At 40.3% G+C, this 16,703-nt stretch overlaps 1 long non-coding RNA gene and 1 pseudogene across 1 annotated transcript; both read left to right on the top strand.

The window, feature by feature from the left end:
• Window positions 1-1,601: 1,601 nt before the first annotated feature.
• Window positions 1,602-6,397, top strand: LOC140340081 (uncharacterized). Its single transcript, XR_011922579.1, has 2 exons — window positions 1,602-1,685; window positions 6,247-6,397. It is a non-coding gene; the product is annotated as an uncharacterized lncRNA (long non-coding RNA).
• On the top strand, window positions 5,022-5,136 carry LOC140340166 (U2 spliceosomal RNA; annotated as a pseudogene).
• Window positions 6,398-16,703: the final 10,306 nt, after the last annotated feature.

Here is a 16,703-nt window from a genome sequence, read left to right as displayed (position 1 = left end):
GAAAGTTTTGTGCATCCAGCACAAATGAATCCCAAGCAGCAAGTTCAAGTGGGTTGAGTTTGCCTCTGAATGTGGCATCATGCATTAAATTGCGGATTTGGGGACCAACAAAAAAACCTGCTTTTAGTTTAGCATGTTATAACTTTTCCAAACTTGTCCTGCAGATACTGAAAACCCATACCATCACGATCCATTGCAACGACAACGTTTTTCATTAATCCAAGTTTATTATGAAGTGGTGGATGGTAAACTTTTTGTGGATCAATAAGTCATTTATTCTTCACGTTGTACTGGCCAACAGTTGTGAATAGTTAACAAATTTCAAAATGACCTCCATTGATTCATATGTCTCTTTCATTCCCTCAGCATGAGCAAGAGGAACAGAATGTGTTTTGTTACCTTTATGCAGCAATGCAGCTTTCAAACTTGCTTTGCTTAAGTCTATGAACAATCTCCACTGCTCTGGTATGTATTCGCACCCTAACTCCATCATCAGACCACTCACTTTGGTATAGAAGCAAATGTTTTTTTCCAGCTTGTAATAACCTGTGAACTTTGTGTGACGATCATGAAAGTGTAAGGCTGCCATTCCTTTTGTAGCAAATTCCATTCCTTTAATCTGGAGGCTAACAGTTCAGACTTCTCTTTTGACAAAGACAGGTCCCTTCCTAGGTCATCTATATCCGATTGGCTTATAAAATGTGGCTTGCCCTCTTCAAATTGGGGTTTATAACATTCATTAACATCAACATCATCCTCATGTTCCTCATCCAACATGTCACTGTCAGTAACAACAGATGTAGGAGGCACTGGCTTCAAGGCAGATTCACAATCAGGATAGATGAATTTTGACTTCATCTTTTTTGTAAACCCAGCAATTTTACTCATACAGAAGTAGCAGTCCGACTGATGGTCTTTTGGCTCATGCCAAACCATAGGCACAGCAAAAGGCATTTTATTCCTTTTCCCATTCAACCATTGTGTTGGGCCAACGTAACACCTGACAGCAGATATGAGGTGCCCAGCTTTTATCCTGATATCTAATTTCACATCCAAAGTAATACTTGTTAGCAAATCTCACCCTCTTGGTTAGGTTCTTGCGTTAATCACGGGATATATTTGCCACAAATGTAGAAAAAATTGTCTGGTTTATTAACACAGCTGGGCCTAGCCCTTGGTCCATCTCACCTTATATATCTATTTCTGACGTCAGCTCACTGACTTGCCCAGACATGCCCAGCCGCTGCTGGAACATTCTTTCCCTAAGAGCCACATATCTTCATCCAGGGGACCAGGTAAACTCTTACTATATTACTCTTCCCATTACAATCCACCTATTATCTATTTATATTGCTTATCCATCCTCCTTAGTATACTCGTTTACAATCTAGCAACAGTAAAGTGGTTCCTTTTTTATTTATCCCTCCTTAACAAATTATTTTTGTATTGTCACCATGTTATATCTATGACTTATCTATTAATTACACTACAACATCTCTTCCTCAGTCTGACCAACTTCCTTTTTTACTTCTACTATGGGACTAAATACAATTTGTAATTGCTATTAGACTAAATATAATTCATAACCCTAACCCATTACAATTCATACACAGATATATACCTGGAATAGTCTTTTTCCTATGATATTGGTAACCTACTTGGAAAGATCCTCCATTCGACCTTACGTGAGTCTTTTGATTGATTGATTTATTCATTATTGTATTGTAATTTAGTTGTATGTGTTATTGTCAATAAGGCTACATAAATATCAGTATATTAATTATGAATCATGGCTGCTCTAGCAATAAACTACGATTTATCCATTATCTGTTCATTTAAATAAATATTCTGTTATAGAATTAAATATATGATGAATTTTTGTTGTATCATATTTTATTTTACAACACATTCAGACTGCTTTAAATGTTTGCGACCACCTCACTAGCGCACAGCTAACCCTAAAAGAAGCCCTCTTTGGGCGAAGCGCGTCGGGTTTTCCAGCTGCATGCAAATTAATTTGCTCTAATTCATGCGGCCCTAATACATGATAATATTGCTGAAGACCACCTCAGAAGCCCTCGTTGGGCGAAGCGCGTCGGGTTTTCAAGCTGCACGCAAATTATTTTGCTCTAATTCATGCGGCCCTAATACATGATAATATTGCTGAAGTCATAGTAGGTTAACCTATGTATAGTTTAAACCTCAGTGGTTGATCATTTGATCTTCGTTAAGAAGGTCCTTATTTATCACTTTGTACTCTGAAAAATTGTGTGAATGTATTCTATGAGAATTATCCTTAAATACAATACTTATTTTTGCCAAAAAAATTGCCATGTGTCTTTGTTTTGTTTGTTTATATGTTTATCTGGGGTTGGCAATATCCCATATGAGGTAACTGTATTCCTTTTATATTACCATTCCAATATTACATTACATACCCTTTTGTTGTCATAAAAGCCTAGTGTGTACTTTAAATCAGGAAAATGAATACAAAATTCTCATGCATTGGTGATACACCCCTGAAAACCTCCAAGCAATTTTCCTTACCTGTAGCAATTTATGCTGGAGATGTGGTTCTCAGGTAGGGGTAGGGACACTCTTTCACATATTTTGGACATGCCCAAGGTTAGTACAGTATTGGGCCAAGGTTAATAATCTTCTTTCCAGATTAGCAGAAACCTCGAATTAAGATAGATCTGGTGACTCATCTACTTAGTGCACCTATATCTCGACTTTCTAAACACATGAAAGCTCTTATGCCACATGTTGGTATGGCAGTCAGGTGCCTTCTAACAATACATTGGAAATCTACTAGTTTACCTTCTATTTTGGAGAACTTGTGTAGGCGACGTGAGATTAATGGAACAACTTTCTGCCAGACTTTATAACCATCTGAAGAAGTTTGATGAGATATGGGCTCCTTGGAATCAGGTGGTGTCAATGGGCTTCATATGGATCCACTCTCATATGAAGACATAGCCCATGCACATTATGATCCTTGTATAAGGGATCCCCGCCCCCCCCCCCCCCTCTTTCTTTCTCTTCTCCCACTCTTTTCATTTTTCTTTTGTTAACTCTATTTTTCCCTCTTCTTCTTTCCCACAGTACCATTTTCCCTTTTTCTCATTAACTCTTACTTCTGGTATTACATGGGAAGTTTTAACCTTTTGGTGGCTTTGAGTTGCATTGACATACTATAATTTAGACACTTAATTATTACTCACAGATGTGTGATGCTTAGCTGTTCTGTATCTCTAACAAAGGCCTTGCAGAGTAAATGCCTAAAGAATGTCTGAAGCCACTTTAACCTACTTGTGTTGGTAGAACATAACGTTGTTTTTTTTTTTTATCCTCTAACTTTACAATTTTTCATTGTAACATCTGATGTAATACCTTTAATAAAAATGTATTTCTAAAAATGTTTTTCTCCATATTGAGCTTTTACTTAAAATTAACATTTGACGAACAATATACATATATATTTATCTAATCTCCTAAGTACTTGCCCAGGGACACTCCATTGAGACCTTTCTCTCTCTGTGGGATACCCCAATAATTATTAACTACTGAAGATGTAAGTCTAAAACTTATTCTGTTACTAAGAGAATGATACATCCAATACTTTTCAATGTCCTACTTTCTTCCTTTAACCCTTTCAAATAAATATGCTTTTTATATACAAACACACACCTAACTAACCTGTTGGTACCTTTATAGGCACTCTTTACCTTAACTTTCTCATATACTGTATTCTCAACATACTCTACCTCTAAAACTAAAAGTAAGTAATATATTTATTTATCTATTCAATTATTTGCTCAATGTCAAATTTATACCAAAAAATGTAAATAACTGCATTATCACACTTAGTTTATTTATTTATTTTCTCATTGTCTAATATACTCTAAAATTTACCACTATATATATACATTTAGGTCCGAAAATATTTGGACAGAGACAACTTTTTTTCTAATTTTGGTTTGTACATTACCACAAATAATTTTAAATGAAACAACTCAGATGCGGTTGACCTGCAGACTTTCAACTTTAATACAGTGGGTTGAACAAAAAGATTGCATAAAAATGTGAGGAACTTTTTTTTAACACAATCACATCATTTCAGGGGCTCAAAAGTAATTGGACAAATTAAAAAGCTGAAAATAAAATGTTCATTTCTAATGCTTGTTTGAAAACCCTTTGCTGGCAATGACAGCCTGTAGTCTTGAACTCATGGACATCACCAGATGCTGGGTTTCCTCCTTTTTACTGCTCTGCCAGGCCTTTACTGCAGTGTCTTTCAGTAGCTGTTTGTTTGTTGGCCTTTCTGTCCGAAGTTTAGTCTTCAACAAGTGAAATGTATGCTAAATTGGGTTCAGATCAGATGACTGACATGGCCATTCAAGAATATTCCACTTCTTTGCTTTAATAAACTCCTGGGTTGCTTTGGCTGTATGTTTTGGGTCATTGTCCATCTGTATTATGAAATGCCTCCCAATCAATTTGACTGCATTTAGCTGGATTTGACCAGACAGTATGGCCCTGAACACCTCAGAATTCATTCAGCTGCTTCTTTCCTGTGTCACATCATCGATAAACACTAGTGTCCCAGTGCCACTGGCAGCCATGCACGCCCAAGCCATCACACTGCCTCCGCCATGTTTTATAGATGATATGGTATGATATGATGATATGATATGGTAAGCTGTTCCACGCTCTCCCCATACTTTTTTCTTGCCATTATTCTGGTAAAGGTTGATCTTGGTTTCATCTGTCCAAAGAATGTTTTTTCAGAACTGTGCTGGCTTTTTTAGATGTTTTTTTTTAACAAAGTCCAATCTAGCCTTTCTATTCTTGAGGCTTATGAGTGGCCTGCATCTTACAGTGCACCCTCTGTATTTACTTCCATGCAGTCTTCTCTTTATGGTAGACTTGGATATCAATATGCCTACCTCCTGGAGAGTGTTGTTCACTTGGTTGGCTGTTGTGAAGGGGTTTCTCTTCACAATGGAAATGATTCTGCGATCGCTTCTCGGCCTTTTGGCTAAGATCAAGTGTAGTATCTGTTCTTATCAGTGTTCAGGGCTGGAACGGGCATTAGCGTCTTAAGGGTGGAGATGCTGTGCCTTAGTACCTCTGTTAAGGACGGTCTACCTCTGGTGTAGCTCTGTAAGGGGCCGCCCTATGCAAACCTGCCGGCCTAGTCCACCGGAGGAAGAGCTTGGGCCTGCCCTGATAAGGAGCTCCCAGGGGTTTTGACTGACCCGCTGGTGAGGATGGAGAAAAGCTTGGTCTTACCAATCGGTCTAACGAGCGGTCCGAATCTCGCCCCAGTGTCGTACCCCTGGAGTGGCGAACCAGGGGCACCTTAAAATCACCTGGGTTTGGGACCCCACTTGATTTTTTGGTTGCACAGTGCACGTCACTGTTAATATTTTGGATTCGGCACATCGCCTTATTCTGCATTAGCTGCGGCTGGTGCAGAATGGGCAATTTTTAAAACCTGTTGCCCTGTGTGTTATGCATAGAGCACTTATTATTTAAATGTTTTTTTCTGTTTGTCACTGTCACTGGTGTGGTATTTGTGTGCCACTTTTTGATGGAGGGTGCTATTCCCTTATGGGCTGGCCCTGAAGTCTTGGAGAGTGCCTTGGCCTAAAAACCAGGCGCTCTTCCTCAGTGGGAGTCTCTCTTCGGGAGAGCTCCCAGCTTAGTATCTTGTGGGACCTGCATGGGCGGGTCCCAGAGAGAAAAGGCCCCTCTCTGGCTTCGGTCAGGGGGGCATGTGTGTCCATTCCGGCTTCGGCTGGGTGGGCTTAACAATAACATCTGTTATATTATTCTAAATTTGGTATGACCTAAACACACCCATGTATGAAGTTACCCATATGTATATACAAACAGTTATTGATTTTTGTTTTTTTATTTGTATTTATAATCCTGTATCTATCTAATTAAAGCTTAAGCGTCCTCAGCGTTACCTCTGAGGAAGCCAATAGGCAAAACGCATCGGGTTAAGAGGCGTTTTTGTTTGTAGGATTAGAGAAACTATGTATAGTCTTTAAGGTCAGGTGCAACCTGGATATTCAATCAGAAGATGACCTTAGGAACCTGTAGAACAACTATTTGTAATGAAGCATGTTTTGTGTTGATACATGTAATTTTTGGAACAAGAATATAAACTACATTTGCCAACTTGCTAAACTACATTTGCCATTACCCCTACTTCTCCCCTTTTTTTTTCCCTAGGTATGGGGGACGCTGAGTGGAGGGGAGAGAAGAGAGACCTAGCATGCCTCTCCTCAGAGCATGCTAGGCGCTGAAGTTTCCCAACCTCTGTGGACAAAGCTTAATAAAGTATCCTTTCTGTTCGCAATAAATGCAGAGGCTGATATATAAATGCCAGGACCTTTTTTCTGAAGACAGACATGAACAAACCAGTTGCATGGGTTCTTCCAAAGAAGGAGAAACAGGAGGGTACAGAGCACATGCTACAACTCCTCTCGGGCTCCGGGTGCTAAACTTACACAATCTCTCCCTTGAGAACAATACACCCGTCGACCGTGGAGGAATTGTAGCATGTGCTCTGTATCCACATGGGTACAGAGCACATGCTACAACTTTTCGAGGGCCACAGGTGCAGTGAACTGGCCTCTGTTGATTGGCTGAGAAAAGGGAACCCCGAGGATGGCTAAAGTTACATAGTTACACATAGTTACAAATTCTTTTCTGATTCCATGAGGCATTCGGATGCTCCCTGGATCAACAGTCACTGCTATCTTTACTTTAAAGCCTTAATACGCAGTTATATTCTGTGCTTCTAGAAAAGCATACAGCTTTTTCTTAAAGCAATCTATAGTATTTGCTGAAACTACTTCCTGAGGAAGCCGATTCCACATTTTCACAGACCTTACAGTGAAGAATCTGAAGCTTAAACATCTTTTTCTTCAGACACAAAAAGTACCCTCTTGTTCTTTGTAATGATCTCAAAGTGAATAATTGGGAAGAGAGTTCTCTATATGGACCATTTTTATATTTATACAGGGTGATCATATCCCTCCTTAAACTCTCTTCTCAAGGGAGAATAGATTCAGTTCAGTTAATCTCCCCTCATAGCTGAGCTCCTCCATTCCTTTTATTAGTTTAGTTGCCCTTCTCTGCACTCTCTTCAATTGCACAGTGTCCTTTTTGTGAACTGGTGCCCAAAACTGGACTGCATATTACAACTCCTCAAGGGCTTCGGGTGCTAAACTCACACAAACTCTCCCTTGAGAACAATACACCCGTCGACTCTGGAGGAGTTCTAGCACGTGCTCTGTACCCACGTGGATACAGAGAATGTGCTACAACTTCTTTAGGACCATGGGTGCAGTAAACTGGCCTCCGTTGGTTGGCTGAGGAAAATGAAACCCTGATTACGGCTAAAGTTTCATCATGGTTTTCCTTTTCTCAGCTATTCAGCACTAGAGGTGAATAGGGAGATTTGCCCTCATCTGCCCTCTAGTGCATGGGGATCTCACACTGTCAGGAGTCCCATGGCTGTGCTCATGTCATGAATGCAGCTGTGAAAATCATCGTTTCATTGTGGCACAACTTGTAAAAAAAAAGTTGAACACAGTTACACAAAGAACATCTAAAAAAATACTTTAAAATTAGTCTCATGCTACTTTTTATGTTACATAGTTACTTAGTAGATAAGATTGAAAAAAGACATAAGTCCATCAAGTTCAACACAAGGGAAATAAACATATCCCAGATAAAAAACCCTATGGACATAGTTGGTACAGAGGAAGGCAAAAAAAAACCCTGGTACAACTTGCCTAAGCGGAGAAAAAAAATCCTTCCTGATTTCATGAGGCAATCAGATGTTCCCTGGATCAACAGTTTCTGTTATCTTTACTTTAAGCTGGGTCTACACGGATGGTTTTAAAAATGAATATAAACGTTTACGGGATAAGGAAGGAATTTTTTTTCCCCTGTTGGAGCAAATTGTAACAGTTTTTTTTGCCTTCCTCTGGATCAACTATGTCTATAGGGATTTTATCTGTGACATTCTTTTTTTTCATAGTGCTTGAACTTAATGGACTTATGTCTTTGTTCAACCTAACTGATGTAACCTTTCTGGTCCTGTGTTTCCTACAGGGGGGCATGGTAGGTATATCTCTCAATTGAACTGTCCTAAACGATGAAGTAAAAAAACATTTTCCTGTAATTTTTCCTGATACAGCATTTATGTAACCTGCACAACTCCCTGTGCTTTCATGTAATTTTAAGGTAATTAGTTTAAAGTAAGCATATGTCCTTTACATAAGAGAGCTTTATTTCCTTTTTGGTGCTACATTGCAACGCATGCAGAAAACACGCATGAAAAAACAAATGATTTGCAGACTTTTTATTGTAACATTATTATAGGAATAAGTCTGAGTGAGGAGGGCAACATACCATTTTATTCTCTTACAGTAACTTTTAATTATTGCATAGTAAATGTAAAAGCTGCAACAGTTCTGAGGCTGAGACTGAGGCACAGCACAATGAAAGGCTGTGACATCACAGGCGACATAACTTCTTCATCTTCCAATGTAAACATGACACAGAACACTTTTGTTTACAAATAGCTTCTACAGTACGCTTTTATGAAAGCTCAGGAGATGATTGCTTACTGGACCACACTTCCAATAGCTCCAGGGTCTCCCCAGGGCAACTGGGTAAAACAGCACTGGGACAAACAGACACTAGTTGTGTCATTTGTGCTAAAATAGTGCTGGGTAAAACTTAAAAATGATAATTTTTTTTTTTAAAGCAGATAATCTGTACAATAGGAAATTGTAAAATTGCAAATTTGTCACACAATATTTGCAGTTGTTTTACAAACCAAAATTTTTAGCAAAATCTACACTAAAACTGTTAGTGCACACAATCACAATTTACTTTTGCAATTGAAAAAATGAGAGATTGTACCAGGTAAAGACATACCAAATATGTTAGGTCTTTAAAAATGCAATCTACAAAGACAATGCCTTTGGAGCTTATTATGTTCAAGTATCGGAAGTTTTTTTTTCACTCGACTGTGATAATCAATATGTGTTACACGATTCCTTTTCATGTGCAAAAAACATCCTGCCTGTACGCACATGTGTGCATCATGGGATGGGTCTGTGGATCCATCCCATGAAATTTTTTTTTTGTAGGTATTATATTTAAGAATATTTTAATTTTTTCTGTCATAAGGGTTTTCCTAATTTTTAAATGTATATTATTTACCGTATTTTCTGGCGTATAAGACGACCCCCAGCTTTTCCAGTTAAAATATAGAGTTTGTTGCACTTAAAAAAAACAGTAACAAAGAAAATTTTTATTTTAAATAATAGAATTGTCACACAGCTCCACCTAGTGGCTGACCCAGGTGCAGCATCTCTTGTTGTTAGATGGTCCCTTTGTATAAGGTATATCCTTTAGATTAGGGACTCCAACTGTGAAATATGTGAATTTTGATTTTTGGGGGGTAGAGGGGGTTTCTTTTGGTTACAAAGTGATACAAAATTCCAAAGCTTGCTTTCTACTCAGCACTTTTTGTTTTGTAGCGATTTTACAATGTTTAATGAGCTGGATTTTGTTGCTAATACACTTTTTCTTTTGTACAAGAATGCCCCAGCCCAGCATCATGCTGTTTTTGCAGTTTATGAAAGACAGGTTTATATTCTGTACGATTACTTTAAAGATATTAAGTCCCAGAAAACATACCAGGTAAATTGATAAATAATGTAATTCTCAATGTCCTTTTCCAGGACCATTACTGGTTTCTCAACAACAATGTCCAGCAAGCAGAGTATGTTGGGACTAATGCTATGGACTTACCTACCAAGATGATTTGCACAGACTTGCCTAAACAAGGTATCAAAAAACAAGAAAAAGAAATCAAATAAAGTTTAAGTGTAAAATATCCAAGCTATTAAAAAATGATTTTAGCAGTAATCTGCTTTTATTATTATTACACAGTATTTATATAGCACCAACATATTATGCAGGGCTTTACAAAGTCTATATTCCTATCACTAGCTGTCCCTCAAAGGCACTTACAATCTAATGTCCCTACCATATGTCTTGAATAAAGTCTTAGGTCAATTTTAGGTGGGAGCCGAATAATCTAACTGCAAGTTTTCTGAATGTAGAAGGAAACCCACACAAACACAGGGAGAACATACAAACTCCTTGCAGATAGTGTCCTGGCCAAGATTCGAACCTGGGACCTAGGGCTGCAAAGGCCAGAGTGTTAGGATGCGTACAGACATGCAATAATTGTTGTTGGAAACGAACGATTCACAAAGGATCGTTCCAAAATTGTTAACACAAAAAGTGCACAACGACGCCGATGAATGACCGTCCTGGTGAATCTGATTGGGCGATGATCGTTCGTAAATTATTGTGTGTACAGTCGTTCAGTGATCGTGGATTGATATACTCTCTCATCTGTACATGTCACTTCCTGCATTGTTCGAACAATCCTTCACAAACGATTGTTCAAATATTCGTATCTAGTGTGTACAATATTGGTGGATTATATTTGAACAATCGCATCGTTACAGAATGTACAGAATTGTGCACAATATGATCGTTCAAAATAATAATCGTTGATCGTTCGTTTTCAAACAATAATTATTGCACGTGTGTACCTAGCCTTAACCTCTGAGCCACCATGCTTTAGGCAACTACCTGGAGAAAACTGACCCTGTAGATGACTTTACCATGGTAGACACATATAAAAGAGTGGTGAGGGAAGCACTAGGGTGTGAGGAGGACCCTGCTCCTAAGAAGTCATGAAGATACAACTCTAATATAAAGATGCAAGGGCAATGTTTTTCTTTTCAGATACCAGATAAAGGAAAAATAATTAGATATATTTAAAAAGAAAAAAAAAATCCTTTTGCAAGGAAACTAAAGACTAATATTGCAGTGGTCCAACTGCAAATAATTATGGGATTTGTGGAAGGAAATTTAAACTAGGACAGAGGGGGTAGGACAGTCAAATAAGGTGGCAGAAAGGTCAGACATGGGTTAGTCAGCCGTGGAGGGTGGATTGGGGATAGTTGGGGGTAAGGTTATGGATAAATATATGGAGTTTCCCATGTTATATACAACCATTGAATTATGCAGTACTAATTGTACTGAACAACAAACGGATTTGACAAACTGCTGGCAAATGCAGCAATGGTCTGTTCACCAATGCTAGAAGTCTGGCAAACACAATAGACGAGTTGGAAGCTTTAATATATAGGGAACATTATAACTTATTTGGTACTGTTGAATCCTGGCTTTGTTCAACATATGATTGGGCTGTTAACATTCTTATGCTATATATTGCAAAAAGGTGGTGGTGTCTATCTGTATGTGACAGGTGACCTGAAAGATGTGAAATGTGAAAGAACAGTTGTTGATGGAGCCTGTGATGAGGTTGAGACAAATATGGATGGAGTTGCATATGGGAATACATAATACACAGATAATTATTGGAGTCTGCTATAGGCCCTAAAGGAAAAATGTCCTGTTTCCCCTATGTTATACCCTTTCTTGAAAGCCGTATCTTTACTAAGTCTCTAAGCACCCGGAGCCCGAGAGGAGTCTATTAGCTTAATAATCACACAGATCTTACACACAGATACCAAGATATTTATTAACAGAGAAAATAATTAACAATTATTAAGTAATCAACAATTATTCCAAAAAAGCTAAATAATGATCACATAGACAAAGTAAAATGATATGATACGCAAAGAGTCCGTCCTCTGTATTCTGCACCTTGGCTGGGTTCCAAGAAAATTAGAGAGGGAAAAAAAGAGAGGCAATAAGAGGTGTAAAAGCAATAATGAGTTATATGGGGTAAAGGAGAGTGATTTGTGGCTGTAATCCCTTCTAATACATCTCCAGGACCCCTGGCCACATTCAGCCACACCCATGCATCTATCCCTTCTTCAGGTGTCTTCCCATTTCCGGAAATGCACTGCTCACAGGTGCCTGCTGGTATTTTCCAGTAGATGTCACTGTTGCACTGGAAGTAAGTCCTCTGACTCAGCTGACCAGCAAGTTCCAGGTTCCTTTGGGGGTCTTCAGATATCAGAGATGTTTACACACCAGGCAGAATATTTGGAGAAGTAGATTTCTCAACGCACACCCCCCATACCCAACCCCCCATACCCAACAACTGGTATGGTGTGTCATTCCTGCACTCAGAGATGTTATCTCTTCCTGGTTCTGACCTCCAGCTAGAATCACCCTGCTGGTTTTGTTCTCAGAGGCATTTCAGTCAATCCCCATCAAGGTCCACCAACAGCCAGTTTGAACTCATCATCTCCAAAAGGGATTGTTTATGAGTGCTGATTTGATACCATTCATCTTGTGCACTTCAAAAGGGCCCCAGTACTAAAAAAAACTGGGGAATCAATTACTTGCATAGATAGAAAGGGCTGCAAAGGCAGGGACAGTGATAGCAACTGGACCTAGTTTTTTCTAACAATGCTACAATTCTGGCAAACAAAATATGACAGTTGGAAGCCTTAACGAATAAGGAGCAATATGACTTAGTTGGTATTATGCAGAGTTTATAACAAATGTACATATGAAAAAAATGGGTAGGGGGCATGGCTGGTTAAAGCGGAATAAGACACGCGGCTCCGGAGCTCCGTGTACCGCCTGGGGGAATTTACCCTTTGTAAGCACTACGGTGCCTCCTTAGCAAAGCAGATAAACTCTAAACAGGAGGAAGCGCAGATGGATGCCAGGGATACCCCTCTGAACTCATCACCTACTGGTAGCTATGTATTTTTTGATATTCTTCCTAGACCTAGGCAATGGGCTGTTTAATACTATTTATTAGGCAGAGACAGTTTGGCCGGGTATATCAAGGCAAAATCGAATTCCTTTTTCTGCTAAATGGCGATATGCAGGTACATGTTGTACATGCAGTGTAAATCTCTGGGCCACTGAGGATGAAAAATCCTGGAATAATAGGATCCTATTTTCTATCTTTAGATCGCAATGTTTTTTTTTACAATAGGCAGCTAGTAGTGATTTTTTATCTATAGAGTGGAAGAATATTGCAATTACTAGTCTAGGTTTCTGATTTTGTGTGGGGTGTTCCAGGCCCACTCGGTGCGTGGATTCCAGGGTTTACAAGGTTAAGGGTGGGAGATTGAGCGCGAGTAGCATGTCAGCCGTAATAAATTTGAATATGTCTTGCCCATTCCAATTTTCTGGTATGCCAATGATATGCAAATTGGAGCGTCTAATTTTATTTTCCAGGTCCTCCAGTTTTTCCAGTAAGGAGATGAGTGCGTCTTGAGTGGTTATTTTGCCTTGTGCTTTCAGCATTTGGTCCTCCAAATAGCTTATTCTCACATCTTGTCTGCAAAGGGTGGAAACTCTGGGGATAGTGGCGAAATTGACAGCGGGGTCGCACAAGATTTTTGAGAGCCTTTAAGGCTTATTCTTGGGATGTTGTTTGCGATTAGTTGCAGAAAGAGGTTTTCCAACAAACTTGTCCTTTTTTGAAGGTGGACGATTTATAGCAGCCCACCAGTGTATATGGTGAATTATATATCTGACTGCAATATACTGAATATTGGAGTGTTTCCAGATGCCTATGGCTAAAAATGAAAGTGTGTGACACAATTTATGTACAATGCCTCCTCACTTCACACTGAGTATATGGGGAAGGGGGGCAAGAAATCACCCCTACAGCAAATAAGAAGGCTCCCAGGTGTTGGTTTTGTCTAAGGGACAATCCTCGCCTCTGTTGCTGACCCTGGTGGTTCCTGTGGCTTTAAATTTTGTAGGACTGTAGCACTGCTATGACCCAGGTAGTATGTCGCCGACCATGTGGCATGCAGAGTGGGACTGGAGCTCCGGTTCCGGGTACGTGTCGGGTGGTAATCTGCACTAGAAGACTACCCCCGCAGCAGTCCAGTCCCAAGGGGATGCAGGCACTCTCCTGTCCATCAAGAGAGCAGTTATAAAGGCTGTTAATTTTTTTATCCCTAAAGAGTCGTTCACAATCGCAGCTGCCTCCTTCGGCTCCACCTCAGGAAGTCGGTATTGATTTTTTTCATTTTTTTTTACTATTATCAAGTGGCTAATAAGTACCTATTAGATAGCATAGAACAGCTGACAGGGTCTCTTTATGGAAACATATGGGTTCTATTAGACCCACAATGTCTTGCAAGCAAATCCAGTGCAGTATTTGTTCACATTTGTAGCTGTTGGCAAATTTGTAAGTGCTTTTCTGCGTTCATATGCAAGAAGAAAGATCTGCAAAAGATATTTTCGGATGCTAACCCTACTTTGTCAGACTAAATCTCTGGCATTAATCATGTAGGTAACTGGATATTAAAACAAATAATGCCACAGAGGTCAAACTTAAAGCGTACCTAAACTCAGAATTTTCACTTTACATAAAAGGGTAGACAACAGGCAAGGTCACGTTGGGACCCTGGTCTCGTGCCCAAATCTTAAGTGCCAAAATTATAGGTGCATTGGGAATTAATCCAGGTAATGAACACAGAAGATGGAACAGATTTGGACATACTATTTTACTCTACCAGTCCCTTCTCCTGTCTTTGGACTAGTTTATCCACCCGGACTCTAACACATCCTCTACTGCTGCCATTCTGAACTGGTATTTCATCAAACCATCTCTTTGACTGAATTATCATATCCCACTCCTGGAACTCAGCTAGTTTAGAAGTCTCGCTTTAACCCTTTTTACAGGACTGCCTCACATGGACTTCAGTTTGCCACATTGTTTAATGTACGCATATGGTTCACAATTATCTTTAAAAATGTATTTTTCACCCTGCTCTCTCTTTGTTGGCACTACTCCCTGTCCTTCCCAGTCTGATAACTCATTTTCCTTCTGCTCCCGCACCTTTTTTCTCTACTGATACTTTCTGGTGACATCTCACCCAACCCTGGTCCCCCACACAGCCTCCCGCTTCCATATACTCTCAGCAAGACACTACCTTCTCCTAACCTCATCCCCATTCACCCTACCTATAAGTTCTTACCCCCTCTCTGTGTTGGCAATAAATTAACCTCCATATACAACCTTCTCCTTTCTAAATCTCTCAACTTTCTGGCTCTCACTGAAACTTGGCTTTCCTCCTCTGACTCTGCCTCTGCTACTGCTTACTCCTCTGGAGGCCTGCACTTCACACATACCCCTAGACCTGGCAACAAAGTAGGGGGTGGTGTGGGTCTCATTCGCTCACCTAATCGTACATACAGAGTCCCTCCTACCCCACCCTCTCTCATTTTCACCTCTTTTGAAGTCCACTCTATACCTTTAGCCCTTCACCCGTCATTGTTGTTGTTGTCTACCGCCCCCCTGGCCCAGTATCACAATTTTGGGATAATTTTTCCTTCTGGCCTGAAGACATTCTTTCCCATGACCTGGCTACCCTCATCCCTGTTGACATTAATGTTGCAATGGATGAGCCCAACCTTCCCTCCTCTGCAAAACTGCTCTCCATTTCCTCCTCATTTGGACTCACACAGAACATCAATGGCCCCACACACATAGCCAGACACAATTTAGACCTGGTATTTTCAAAACTCTACAACCTCACCCTCCTTGACAACTCACCATTTATCCTTTCTGATCACAACCTTATCACCTTCAACCTATCGAACTCCTGCCCCCCTTTACCACACCCCAGACCTGGTCAATGGCAGAGAGATACCCGTAACCATGACCACAACCACAACCTTTTATCAAACTGCCTTGCGTCCCTAAGACCTGCCCCCTCCAAAATTACCTCCCCAGATGAAGCTTTCACCCTGTTAAACCACTCTTTCCTTGGCCTTCCGGTACCCCCGCCCTGCAAACCCCTGACCCTGGCACAACAATAACACCAACCAGCTACAAAAGGCTGTTCGTGCAGCTTAGCAAAAGTTGATAAAATCTGGCCTCAGCGCTGACTTCATGGACTACAAAGCCAAGCTACAAAGCTTTAACACTGAGCTCACTGTCATCAAGCAAAATTATTTCTCCGCTGTCATTTCCTCTCAAGCTTCCAACCCACGCAGCATCAACAATTGACTCCCTCCTAAACCCCACACCTGCTCCCTCCGCAGCAACCTTCTCTGCCCAAGACATAGCCACCTACTTTAGAGATAAAATAGACAAAATCAGACATGATGTCTCTGCTCACCCAGTCACTCCAACCATACCCACCTCTTCCACCCGTAAATCATCACTGGCCTCCCTCAGCCCTGTTACTGTGGAGGAAGTCTCTTCTCTCATCATCTCCATCTACTACCTGTCAGCTTGACCCAATTCCCTTTGTTCTACTCCGTGCCCATTCCTCCACCCTGGCCTCTGCTCTAACCGAACTATTCAACCTCTCTCTTTCTACTGGTAAATACCCCTCAGCTTTCAAACATGCCATAATTCTCCCTATCCTAAATAAACCCTCACTGGACCCCTCCCTACCCTCTAACTACCGTCCTATCTCCCTCCTCCCATATGTCTCCAAACTTCTTGAACGCCTTGTCTACAAAAGACTCACCGATTACCTGAGAACCAACTCTCTCCTTGGCCCTCTCCAGTCTGGTTTTAGAGCTGCCCATTCCACTGAAACAGCCCTTACTAAAGTGGCCAATAACCTCATCACAGCTAAGTCTCAAGGCAACTTTTCCCTGCTCCTTCTCCTTGATCT

This window comes from Pyxicephalus adspersus, chromosome 10 (genome assembly GCF_032062135.1).
Source record: "Pyxicephalus adspersus chromosome 10, UCB_Pads_2.0, whole genome shotgun sequence".
In the NCBI taxonomy this organism is placed as follows: Eukaryota; Metazoa; Chordata; class Amphibia; order Anura; family Pyxicephalidae; genus Pyxicephalus; species Pyxicephalus adspersus.
Note: the sequence above shows the minus strand (reverse complement) of the source record. Positions and strands in the feature narration are given on the sequence as shown.